This window comes from Gracilinanus agilis, chromosome 1, assembly GCF_016433145.1.
Source record: "Gracilinanus agilis isolate LMUSP501 chromosome 1, AgileGrace, whole genome shotgun sequence".
NCBI classification, from domain to species: domain Eukaryota; kingdom Metazoa; phylum Chordata; class Mammalia; order Didelphimorphia; family Didelphidae; genus Gracilinanus; species Gracilinanus agilis.
Genome location: NC_058130.1, coordinates 428,280,274 through 428,290,407, shown reverse-complemented (window position 1 = coordinate 428,290,407; position 10,134 = coordinate 428,280,274).

Genomic DNA, 10,134 nt, shown 5'->3' with positions numbered 1-10,134 from the left:
GAGAGAGAGAGAGAGAGAGAGAGAGAGAGAGAGAGAGAGAGAGAGAGAGAGAGAGAGAGAGAGAGAGAGAAGAGAGAATGTGTGACCAAATTATTTTGATGATCTACCATAACAATTCCCATTGGTTACAGTAGCAACCCTGAGGAAGGGTAGGGCCAATCAACATTCCCATTTATTGAAGTCAGCAAAGAAGACACCCATGACCTCAGCAGCTGTTTCTAATTTACAGGTCAATGAGAGCTGTATAAACCTATTTTATTCCTTTTTCACTCTCAGGAACAAATGCCTTGAAAGTCAAGATCTAGAGACTAATTGCTGCTGTGCTTGACATTCTTTTATTCTGTTTATTCTGTGATTCAGCTCTCTTTGCTCCTTCATTTGTGCTCATGCAGTGGGAAAAGATGGATTGGTTGTCTGACTTGATTCCCCACAGTGGTTTTCTGACAGAGCCTGTTTTAACTGATAGAGTTAAATACCTCATTGCTGATCAGATAGATTCAGTGGACAGTTTCAGGAAAGGTCTGAAGCAATCATGCAGAGTATAAATCTCTCAGATTTAAGAAGCACACAATTAGGGATATCCTGAGGCCTGAATGGAGAAAAGTAGAAGCTGGGAAACAAAATATCTTCTAAATGCCAAGTAATCTTGTTCAAGCAACAGAAGTAATTTGAGAACCACGATTAACCTGTGGTGGCTGGCAAATGGTGCAGCAGGTTAAGGTCTACAATTTACAAGGTAATAGCTTACCCTAGAAAAATCATTAGTTCATAGACCAAACAAGTAGATATTGAGGCTAAATTATAGAGGTGAGGGATGAAATGAAGAATAAATAAATCAGTGTAGAAAAATGAATTGGAGAGAGTAAAAAAAGGGAAAGAGAAAGGGAGGAGAGACAGAAAATCCTCTAACAATCCAAGTTAATGATTTTTATATGTATAGACACACACAAATATATATGTGGGTGTGTGTATACAAACATACATATGTATGCCTTCCACATTGCCTTAAACTTTAAAGTTCTTTATGACTTAAAAAGTGTTTTTACATAACATAACCCAAATAATCCTTAGAGAAAGCCTTTAGGTGGAAGTATCATTATCCTCATTGTACAGAAGAAAAAGTTGACTCTCCAAAAGGTTGAGTGACATCCTCAAAGTCAGGTGCAGCAAACTTAGCCTGAGATCTTCTGACTCCAAAGCCATTGTTTATATAGAATGGGAAAGAGTAAAGATTTTATCCATCGAATAAATATTAAACTGGAGAGTTTTATCTGGCTCTGGTGCCATTTAATAAGAAATAGCCATCTACGAAGTAATGAACATATTCAGGGTTTTGTTTTTTTTTCTGAATTACCTCAAACAATTAAGGCTCTGAGACTCATTCCTGTATAAGCCATATAGATAGATATCTCCTTGGAACTTCTAAGATGATCTCTAAAACAGTAGTACTTAGTTACAATTTGATCAAGTAACTTTCATTTTTACCAGTTTAGATGTGAAAATTGGTAAAGTGGCAATGATGTATACTTATTCCATATTTTGATATATTATATCCATTAAGTGATTTTTTTTACTCAAAATGATTCTCAGGCATTTTATTGTGGCATGGTTGATGTGGGATACTTTATTTAACATGGAGTGAAGAGAGTTTGTTTTCAAAAGTGAAAAGACACAACCAGTGCTTTTATTTTAAAGTGTTATTTTCTAAAAATGGCATATTTTGATGTTGAAATGTTAAAAATTAAACTACTGTATGTTTACAATATTTTGTGGAGCTTCATACTTAATCAGATTAATCTTGTCCCTAAAGACAATTAACTGAATAGGTCTTTAACTGCACATAATAAATGTAATAACAGCATAAAATTAGCCATGGACATGTCATTTAATCTATTGAATCAAGACAGTGCTCAGAGGATACTAAGCCACATAGCACACAGACTTATGATTCAGTTATATAAAAAAGGGACAAAATTCTTTTTAAAAAAGTTAGTGTACCCATTTGAAGCAACGACTAGAATTCTTTTGATACCACACTGTACAATGCCAGAAAAAAATCTGTTTGTTTTTTGGGGGATATATTTATAATATTTCTAGAACAAAATAAAGAATATTAATGGATAACAGACAGTTTTTCCATGAAAACATGCTCATACATTTGACACCAATGGCACCAACTTTTAGGAATTTGTTCGAGTGTTGGACCTAAGAAATGGGAATTATGATCTTGCTTTTAAATTCTAAAAATCTTAGATTCTAGAAATAATTAAATTCAACATTTACTTATTAAGCACCTACTATGTGCAAACACTATTCTGGTCTCAACACTATGCTGAAGATACAAAGATTAAAAAAATCTATCATGTGATTAATACTCAAATAATGAACTTTTCAGGGAAATAGGATAACCACAGAGTTCATTTTCTATTTATAATGAGGTAAAAAAGGTAAAACAAAATTAAATCGTATGCCTGAATAATTAATTAAACCTTTTTTAAAAAGGTGAGTTGAGAAAAAATTTAGAGCATTTCTATCTTTTAGATTTTTTCATCTCATACTCTAATCTTTTGTATAATCCTTTCTTGACTATAGTCACATATACTCAATCTCTGTCCTCTGATTTGCTACAATCAATCAGTCATTAAACATTTACGAAGCACCTACTATGTGCTAGGCATTATGGTAAGTACAGTGTATATAAAAGAAGGAAAAACATATTCCCTGCTCTCAAGCAATTATGTACAAACAATATATATATATACAGGATAAAAATATATAATCAATAGAAAGAAATCACTAGTACTAGGGAGATCAGAAAAGGCTTCTTGTAAAGAAGGGGATTTTAGTTGAGACTAGAACAGTGCTGGGCAAAATTTTTTAAAAGGGGCCAAAGGAAAGAAAATGTTCATCTGTCAGTCTGTTTATAAGGCAACTCTTTCGAAGTTTCATTGTATTGTATCCTACTCATTGTATTCGTCAGATTAGGAATAATGTCACGCGGCTGTATAGAACATTTCAGGGGGCCCACTTCTGGCCCATGGGCCATAGTTTGCCCATCACTTGACCAGAAGAAAAACAGGTAATTTGAAGGTAGAAATAAAGAGGGAAAAAACCCAGGTATGGGGGACATATAGTAAACATGTCTGAAACCTGGAGATAGAGTATCTTGTGGATGGAATTTCAAGACCACTAGTGCCATTGGATCAAAGATTGAGTGGGGAAAGAAGGGAGGAAGGAAGGAAGGAAGCAAGGAAGGAAGGAAGCAAGAAAGGAAGGAAGGAAGGAGGGAAACAAACATTTATTAATCTCTCATGTGCTACACAATACAGATTGTACCAATAGAGAATCAACATGAGTACTAAAAAACACAGTTATTGGGATACAGAACACTTGGATATAATTCAGCTGAGTTCAGTAAATATATTTTAACAACTTTACACCCATACCACCAGACCAAATAATTTTGTTGTTATTCCAGTTGTTTTTAAGTCATTTGTGACTCTTTGTGATACCATTTGGGGTTTTCTTGGCAAAGATCCTAAAGTGGTTTGACATTTCTCATCTCCAGCTCATTTTACAGATGAGGAAACTGAGGCTAACAGGATTAAGTGACTTGTAAGCTAGTAAATGTCTGAACTCAGGCCTTGCTAAGTCCAGGCCTGACTTTCTATCCACTCTGTCACCTAGCTGGCCATGATCCTAGTCAGATACTGAAAAAAGCCTCCTGACCTCAAGTTTAGAATCATAGATCAACAGCCGGAAGGACTCAACAAGATTATGTAGTCCAATTCCCCTCAGTTCACAGCTGAAAACATTAAGGCCCCAGAAGGAAAGTTATGGTATGCCCATGATCACATGAGAGGCAAGATCAGAACCCGGGTCTTAGGATTGTTTTTGCCAATGTACTTTACTACCTCTCCTCTATTCTCTAATCTATCTCATGCATTAATTGCTTACCTTATAGAAACTTCTAACTTCTTAGTTTTGTAATCTCTTATAGCTTATCATATGGTTTCTTTCTTATAAGAGAAGATTGACTCTCTCCCCATTAGTAACTTTCCCTATGACATCTTTTATAATTGCCACTGACCCTCCCTAAAATATAATTGACAAGAGACAGGGTAAAGATCTCCATTCTACTTGAACCTAAAATCTGTATAACTCATTCCTTATATTACATGGTAATAAAAAAATTAAAACACTATTCAGAATGTAAAATCAAAACATTTCACTTATATAATTTTCAAATTTGTCCAAATTTTGGATATTTGCAGGGCATCCTTTAAATAAGTTTATTTGCATCAATATTGTTTCTTTAGGGATGAAAGCTATATCAGATATGTGTACACACGTACATTTACATATGCATATATATACACATATGAAGCTTTCGCAATGCTTACAAATAGATCTTGACTAGCAGAAATAATAGAAGACAGCTACATTTGTAAGAGTATTGGATTTGGAGGCACAGAACTTGGGTTCAAATCTTCTCTCTCTGTTTGGGCTGCAATGTCCTCATCTGCAGATTAAGTGAGTCTAAGTGGCCTTTGGGTTTCCTTCCAGCATCAAATGTATTCTTTTATTATCCTGGAAAACTAAAAAAGGATAAATTATGGACTATTTTTTCACAACAATGACAAATGAAGATGTTTTCAAGTATGTTCTCTACAACTGCTTTGAATAAAAAGGTGATACTTGTAACTTAAATGGTAATTAGCCCATATAAACATATTGAACTTAAATTTAGGCAATTTATTTCATATATAACAGGAATTATGCACAGAATCTATGAGTTTGTTTTTATATGTGTGTGTGTATATGTGTGTGCATACATATTTAAATTAATTTGTTCCATTTAAATACCCAGCTAACTCCCTCCCTCCCCTCTTCCCATTAGAGAAGACATCATTTGACAAAAATAAATAAACAAACAAGCAAACAAATATATATATATACATATATACACACACACACTATATATATATATACATATATGTATATATATATATATATATAACTGTGTCATATTTCTATTTTTTAGTTCCTTCTCTGGAGGTAGACACACACAAGTCATTCTTCAAAATGTTCTCTTAATTCTACACATTTCATTCTTTATAATCTCATGTAGATCTTTCCATTTCCCCCAAAATTAACATTTGTCATTTCTTATGATTCAGTATTATTCCATCACAATAATATGCTACAATTCGTTCAACCATTCTCCAACTGATGGACATGACTTCAATTTCTAGATCTTTGCCACCATAAAGAGATTATTTTATTTTAATATATTTGCTTTCTTTTTTTATCTTATATATTTTATGTATTTAAGACATTCTGGGAAGGGATCTACAAAGTTCACTAAACTACCAATAGGATTACACACACACACACACACACACACACACACACACACATACACACACATACAAATTCAGAAATTCTACAGAGAGGGAATAGACTGAAAGAAAAAACAAAACTATATTGGAATTCAGAAGGCCTTATTTTTAGTGTCAACTCTGCTACAGAGACATATGATATGTACAACTGGACAGGTCACTTGTCAGATAGAGAAAATGAGATGAGAAGTTTTGAAACAAAAATCTTGCTTATCTATTATCTTGATGTGAGGTAGGGAAAAACAAAAAATAGTAGAGATTTTTAAAAATTATTAATAAATGTATGATGACTTTTATAACTGGTTAAGGAGCACAAACCTTACTAGTTAGCATTAAAGGAAACATCGTGAACTATGACAATGAAAGTAGGCTACTGTAAGAAGGTTTTAGAGTAAAGACCTGTTGGGAATTCTGAGTCCTGGATCTAGCTGTTGCTTCTTGTGAAGGGCCTAGAAAGCAAAGAAACAGAAACAAAGAGGGTAGGTCAATGGAAAGACTTGTTGGCAGCCCCTCAAAGAAAGAAATGGAAGAGAGTCAAATGAAGTGGCATATGTTCAAATACTCAGAAAGAAACATAAACATGGTTCCTCTAAGGCCTTTTTCCTGGCACCAGTAAGCTTGGCCTTCATGCTGAAGTTGTGGGCCCTTGCCAAGCAATCTTCAGCAGGCCATGACAAATTCAAACTAAATTCAATTTCATAATATAGCCTGTCTCTCCTCTTCTAAGTTTATGTGACAGTGAAGTTTGAAACCTTCGTGGGACAAGCATTTATTCAACTTGTCTCAGCTGCTTGACATTAATTACTAAGATTCATTCGTTCAATAAATATTTATTGAGCCCCTTTTATATGCAAGTTAGTGCAATAGGTTCTGGGGATCCACAGATGATTAAGACACGCTCTCTGCCCTCCAGGAGCTTACAATACAGTAGGGGGATAAGAAAGGTACACAAATAACTCTAATACAAGCCAGGATGTGGTTAGTACCAGAAGAGAGATACAAATTGCTATGGGGGCTCAGAGAAAGGGAAAACATAAAAACACATCTGGTAGGGAGAATCGACAGGCTTCATGAAGGAAGTGACACTTGAGATAGGCTTCAATGGAAGGGCAGGATTTTGACAGGCATACATGAAAGGGTTGCACATTACTGGCAGACAGAACAGCATGAATTTAGATTTAGAGGTGGGAGGATGTAATGTATATTCAGAAAGTCATGGGTAGTCTTCAGTGACTGGGATCTAGCAATAAGTATACAGGAACAGTGAAAAATATGGCCAGAAATCTAAGCTGTGATCAGAGAAGGAATGTTTTTAAAAACTGAATTGTGACATCGACATTTTTATTTAGTAGACAGTCAACAAACATTTATTAAATACTTATTACATGCCAAAAACTGTGCCATATTCTGCAGGTACAAAAAGGGCAGTAACAGTCCCTTCCCTCTAAGAATGAACATTGTATACACAGTTGATGGATGCAATCTGAGAGATGAAAGCACTAATATAACTGGGGGTGGGGATGAGGGATCATGAAAGACTTCCTGCAAAAAGTGAGACTTAAACTGAAGAAAATTTAAAGACAGACGTGATGAGAACTTTCCTAAGCCTGGCTTGCAACCCACTGAGCCATCTAGCTGCCCGCATTCATTTTTAATTTACCAATTTGTACACATTTTCATAAGAATAAGATGCTCCACAGAAGATTAATTTATTACAATTTATTCTCAGGGTATAAGAAAGTTGATGATGCAAAAACAGGTTTTTTTTTCTTTCCATATCTCCATGAGTTCAATCAATCAATTACAAATAGTTATTTGATACTAGGTAGTCGGGATTCAATGATACAAATGTAAAGGTCTCTGTCCTCAATTAAATAATACAGCATATAGATTTTTAAATGAATGCAAAAGAAATAACAACTTTTAAAAGGAAAGTAGCAAAGATCTAGGGGCTGGGGAAGTGGGTTTTTGTCAGGATAAGCATTTACACAAAGTGGTTCATGAGCTGAAGCCTGAAGAAACTAAGAATCCTAAAAAGCTGAGGTAAGAAGGAACATATTACAGTCAAAGAGGACATATTATGCAAAAGGCATTTGTGAAAAAGACTTTTAATATTTGAGAAAAGATTAGAATTGCAAGGAGAAAGGGCAGCATAGGGAGGAAAATCACTGATAATTGGGTTCAATTAATTTGTTCTGGCATCATGATAAACAACATCTAAATATACCACACACTTACATTTCAATAATTCAGTTTATTCATGATTTCATCAGCAAAGGTAGGTGTATGTTTTCTTATCCCATGGAATTTTTATCCATGCATTTCCATAATCCCCTCATTGTATTTCTACCCAAAGGTTTGGAGTTCTTCCTCTGATATTCTTAAAGGAAAGCAATGTAACACTACACTAGAAATTATAATGCTATAGTTTGGCTAAATGTGTGGCCTACTTGTACTTCCTATTATTTCTATGCTCCCTGGTACATTTTGTACCTCTTCTTTTACCCAAGTTGGAATGCTCAGAAAGAACTAACTTCTCTGAAGGGAGGACTTCTGAGCCCTTTTCAGGGGGTGCTCATCCACCATTGCTGTCTACCTTTCACTCAACTCTCACCTGTGGCTCCACTGTAAAGTATGCAGCTAGAGGCTGGTAAAACTTTCTCAGCAGACAGGCTAAACTACGTGGAGGGTAATTGCAGGTCTCAAATCCTCAGGAATGGGTAGATTAGATAAATTTGCTCCAAAGACCATGAAGATGTTTGAAGCAGGTGTTGTCCAGTGCTTAAAGCTTGATCAGACCTTGAAGATGCCAAGGTCACCCATTACATCCCTGGCCCTCCCCAGTCAGCCTGACTTTTTGTCTTGCCACTGAACTTCAGTAATTCTAGAAGTGAGAGTGAGGCTGAAAACTTTGCCCAACACTGCTTCATTTAAGCTCAATTCACGAGTGATTCAAGACATCATCCCTGTTATGTCATTGGACATCTTTGAAAGGAAGGGCGAACAATAATACTAGGAAATAAATTATGAGTAGTTGTACACATATTTTCCCATTGGATTTTTAGTTGGATTGCATCATGAGGGCAGCCATGAGGCACTTATCTCAGAGCACTGAAAATCAAGTCAAGAAATTTATTCTGACATTAGAACCTACTAACTTGGTTATCCTGGGTAAGAATGAATCATTGTCTGCTTTAATTTTCCCATCAGTAAAATGGAAAAAATAATATCTACTTCTCATGGTTACTGTATCAAATGAGATAACATTTATAAAATGCTTTGTAAACCTTAAAACAATACATGGATATTATTGTTGTTATAGGAATTGCACATTTTCAATTATCTCAAGTTACTTCTGTTCATTATAATGTTGCAAAGGAAAATTAAAAAAAAACTAAGAAAAAAGTATGCTTCAATTTCCATTCAGACTCCATTATTTCTTTTTCATCATAAATCCTTTGAAATTTTCTTATTTCATTGTATTGCTGAGAAAAGCTATCATATTTGAGTACCATGTAGTATTGCTATTACTGTGCACAATGTTCTCTTCTGGTTCTGTTCATTTTACTTTGTATCAGTTCACGAAAGTCTTTCCAGGTTTTTCCGAAAGTATCATGCTCAGCAAAAGTATTCTGTCACAATCATATACCACAACTTGTTCAACCCTTCCCCAATTGATGGGCATCCTCAAGGTTTCCAATTCTTTATTACCACAAAAGAGCTATTTTGAATATTATATATATATACACACATATGCATATATATAATATATATACACATATGTGTCATTTCCAATTAAAAAAATCTCTTTGGGATATCATTACTTCTGCAGCAAAATTCAACTTTTTAATAACCCCTATTATTCCCCATTGGTTAAAATGTTGTAAAGCATCATTACCAGTGATTACTGCATCTGAATCAAGACTGGATTTTAGTCCAGAGAATTGGGTTTTAAATCCTGGCCCTGCTGCTTACTACCTGTATAACCTTCAGATAGTGTCTAATTCCACTGGACTATTTCCTAATCTGTAAGATGAGACAACTGTATGATATGAGATGACCTGTTCAGTCCCTTACAGCTCTAAATCTGTTAAGAAAATGTTTTTCTGTCATGAATCTAACTTCCAAACATCTAAATAAAGTTATATTTATTAAATCCAGTATTCCTAACATTTTTATCCCCCCTCCCAAGTCCTATTTGTTTTTAAACTTTGATTAATCATACTGACTTGCTAGTTCTTCTTAAGTAGAGGTTAGCTGAGTTTAAGAAAAATATTTGACATATCAGGTTCCCATTCAGTTTATCCATATTCTTTCCTTTTCTCTCTTCCATATTAGCATAAAAGAAAATTATTGGTCATTACAATGTCCTCAACATTCTTACAATCCTTTAGTACACTATATAAAAAATCTTTAATTAATGCAATAAAAAAGAGGGACATATTATCTATGGTGCATCAAGGTCTTCTTCCCTGACTTACTCCCTTGAGTCCTATAATTGCTTTAGCCAGCCATTAACCCAATGCAAGAACTAATAGAGAATATATTATTGTTTAAATAATGCATTTGCTTTGAATATACAATTATAGAGTGTGACTGAGAAATCATAAGAAGAATATAATTTAATGCTGATCCTTGCTGAAAGACAGATTATGAGTTAGCTGGATTTGCCAAATTAAAGTATCCAATTTAAAATGCAGCTGTTTCTTTAGTATTCCCCCGTGCCTACAAA